This window comes from Nicotiana sylvestris, chromosome 11 (genome assembly GCF_000393655.2).
Source record: "Nicotiana sylvestris chromosome 11, ASM39365v2, whole genome shotgun sequence".
In the NCBI taxonomy this organism is placed as follows: domain Eukaryota; kingdom Viridiplantae; phylum Streptophyta; class Magnoliopsida; order Solanales; family Solanaceae; genus Nicotiana; species Nicotiana sylvestris.
In genome coordinates, this window is record NC_091067.1 from 123,591,141 (window position 1) to 123,595,374 (window position 4,234).

The following is a 4,234-nucleotide window of genomic DNA, read 5'->3' on the forward strand; positions in this document are numbered from 1 at the left end:
AAAAGTCAAAACTTGATCAAACCTTTCAAATTTAAAGCTTCAAGCTGAGAATTATTCTTTTAAATCTATTCCGATTATCCTGAAAACTAATACTGGCGATTTACATAAGTCATAACACATCATACGGGGCTAGTCATGCCCAAGAACTGGCTAGAAAAGTGCAAATGCTCAAAACGACCGGTCGGGTCATTACAGTACGGTACGCCCACATGACTTCCAACATAATTTCCTTCCACTTCCTTTTGGCATCGGTCAGCATCTTTTTCAAGTTTTGGAGTATGGTCTTGTTTGTAGATTCTGCTTGTCCATTCTCACTAGGGTGATAGGGTATGGAGAGTATCTTTTTAATCCTATGGTCTTCGAAAAACTTGTTTACCTTGTTGCCGATGAATTGCTTCCCATTATCACACACGATCTCGGCCGGTATCCCGAACCGGCATATTATGTGGTCCCAAATCTTTTTCCTGGATTTTCTTGAATGTTTGAGCTTTGACCCATTTAGAGAAATAATCGGTCATAAACAATATGAATTGAGCCTTACCAGGTGCCCACGACAGGGGACCAATGATGTCCATTCCCCATTTCATGAACGGCCATGGGGACAAGACCGAATGGAGTAGCTCTCTAGGGTGATGGATCATCGATGCGTATCTTTGACAACCATCGCAGCTTCGTACAAAGTCCTTTGCATCTTTCACCATGTTGATCTGGTAATAGCGGGCCCTGATTATCTTCCTAACCAAAGATTCTGCCCCCAAATAGTTTTGGCAGGTGCCTTCGTGAACTTCTCTCAAGATATAATCGGTATCTCTAGGCCACAAGCATACGGCGAGCGAGCCGTCGAATGTTCTTCTGAATAGGGTCCCTTCGGACAGGTTGAACCTAGCTGCCTTCATGCGTAGAGCTCTCGATTCTTTAGGATCCGAGAGCAACTTCTTAGTCTTCTCATAATCTATGTATTTGTTTCTCCAATCCCAAGTTAAACTTGTCCAATTTATTTTGGTATGATCTTCCCCCACTAGCGATTTCATGAGCTGTATGACTATTCCTGAGCTGAATTCATCGTCATCAACCGATTACCCCAGTTAGCCAGAGCATCATCTATTTTGATCTCGGGGCACGTATTGTAGGGTCTATTCCTTGAATTGATGCAGCATTACCTGCAATTTGTCTAAATACCTTCGCATTCGTTCCTCCTTTACTTCAAACGTCCCATTGATTTGATTTACCACAAGGAGGGAATCGCACTTAACTTCGACCACCTCGGCCCCAAGGCCTTTAGCCAATTCGAGACCTGAAATCATGGCCTCATACTCGGCTTCATTGTTAGTCAATTTCACAATTCTAATAGACTACCTAACTACGTTACCCGTAAGCGGGTTCAATACGATGCCGAGTCCTGACCCCTTTGCGTTCGAGGCATCGTCCGTAAAAAGGGTCCAGATTCCTGAGGAAGTCCCCAAGGTTAACAATAATTCCTTTTCGACTTCGGGTTTTAAGCCGGCGTAATGTCGGCCACAAAATCTGCCAAAACTTATGATTTGATGATGGTTTGGGTCGATATTCGATATCGTACCCTCTAATTTCTACGGCCCATTTGGCCAACCGGCCCGAGAGCTCAGGTTTTTGCATAATGTTCCTTAGTGGGTAAGAAGTTACGACACATACAGAGTGGCATTGAAAATACGGTTTTAACTTTCTAGAGGCGCTCAACTAAGCGAAAGCCAATTTTTCCAGGTGAGGATACCTTGTCTCGGCCTCGCCTAGAGTTCTCCTAACATAGTAAACAGGAAATTGCATAACTTTCTCTTCCAAGACTAGGACTCCACTTATCGCTACCTCGGATACCGCCAAGTAAAGGTACAACTGCTCGTCCGCCTTCGAACTATGGAGCAATGGTGGACTCGAAAGGTACTGTTTGAGTTCTTCCAAAGCTTGTTCCAAGAGAAGTTATTCTCCTTCTTCAATAATGAGAAGAACTGATGTCTCTTGTTTGGGGACCTCGATATGAACCGGCCCAGGGTGGCTATGCATCCAGTTAGCCTCTGATCGGCCTTGACACTGTCTACCAAGGTGATGTTTTCTATAGTTCTGATTTTATTGGGATTGATCTCAATCACTCGGTTGGACACCATGAATCCAAGGAATTTTTTGGATCCGACCCGGAATGCATATTTTTCCAACTTCAGCTTCATATTGTATCTCTTTAGTATGTCAAAGGTATTCTGCAAATGTTTCAAATGGTCCTCTACTCGCATGGACTTAACTAACATGTCGTTAATATAAACTTCCATTGATTTTCCTATTTGTTCTTCGAACATCCTCTTTACTAGGCATTGATAAGTGGAACCGACGTTCTTTAGTCCGAACGACATTATGTTAAACAATAGGTGCTGACTTTAGTGATAAATGAAGTTTATTCTTGATCGTCCGGGTCCATCTGGATTTGGTTATACCTGGAATAGGCATCTAGAAAGCTGAGTATCTCATGCCTGGCTGTCACATCGATCATGCAATCGATGTTAGGCAAAGGAAAAGAGTCCTTAGGGCATGACTTGTTCAAGTCTTTGTAATCTACGCACATTCTTAATTTATTTCCCTTTTTAGGCACTACCACTACGTTAGCTAACCAATCCGGGTACTTAACTTCTCGAATGGAACCTATTTTAACGAGTTTGGATACCTCGTCTTTTATGAATACATGCTTGACTTCGGACTGAGGCCTCTTTTTCTGTTTAACCGGGTGGAACTTTGGATCCATGCTCAGCTTATGGTGGTTATTTCTGGCGGGATCCTTGTCATATCAAGATGGTACAAAGCAAAACAATCTATGTTATCTATAAGGAATTCGATGAGTTTTTTCCTAAGCTGGAAGTTAACCTTGTGCCCAGATATTCCTTCCGATCGGGCAAGTGTTCAATTAATATGACTTGCTCCAGCTCCTCGACCATTGATTTGGTGGCATCGGAATCATCGGGGGGCGATGAACGACCTAAGGACTCCGTAATCATCATCCTCGCATGCTCCTTGCTTCTCTAGTTCGGTTGGGGCCAGTATTGGTGATTGCTATTTAGTTTCTTCCTTCCTAACCGGCTCTGTGTTCTTTGACGTCGAGAGCACGGACATCGGAATCACCTCATCAATTGCGAACATTTCTTTTGCGGCCAGCTACTCTCAGTAAACTGTTTTGATTCCTCCCGGTGTAGGGAACTTCAATGCCTGGTGTAGTGTTGAGGGTACTGGCCTCATGTTGTGAAGCCATGGTCTTCTGAATAGAGCATTATATCTCATATCCCCTTCGATTACATAGAATTTTGTTTCCTGAATGGTCCCATCGGTGTTCACCGGTAGGGTTATCTCCCATTTAGTAGTTTCACATGCCACGTTGAATCCGTTTAAAACTTGGATTGTCGGCACTATTTGGTCTTGTAGACCCAACTGCTCTACGACCCTCGATCTAATGATATTGGCCAAGCTACCTGGATAAATCAACACACGCTTAACTCAAGATTTATTTATAAGTACAGATATTATCAGTGCATCATTATGCGGTTGTACGATGCCTTCGGTGTCCTTATCATTGAACGAAATGGTTCCTCTGAGATATAATCCCGGGTTCATTTTTCCCTTGTGATGGACACCTTGAGGCGCTTTAGCATTCGTCCCTAGGGGACGTCAACTCCACTAATGATCATGTGGATGACGTGATGAGGTTCCTCTTGCACTGTCTATTTGTTGGAGTCCCTATTCCTAAAGTGATTTTTGGCTTGATCACTCAAAAATTCCCGAAGATGCCCGTTATTGAATAATCGGGCCACTTTTTCTCTTAAATGTCGGCAGTCCTCGATTCTATGGCCATGAGTGCCATGATATTTACACATTAAGTTAGGGTCTCTCTGGGTAAGATCAGACTGCAATGGTCGAGGCCACTTGGTATATTTGATGCGCCCGATGGTAGATATGATGCTGACAACATCGATATTGAAGTTATATTCCGATAACCTTGGTTCCTCCCTGGCCCCGAGTGGCCTATCAAAACCATTTTTGCTCATAAGTCCTCGGCTACTGTGGCCTCGGTCGTTCCTCTTTTCGTTTCTCATAGGGTTATGCCCAGATCTGTTACCCCTTCGATCCCCACTATATGGTTGATACCGATATCTATTCGGTTTTGGTTTATGATCGACTAATATTTTAGGCCAGTCATTAGTTCTGATGGGATAAACAGACTCGGAGG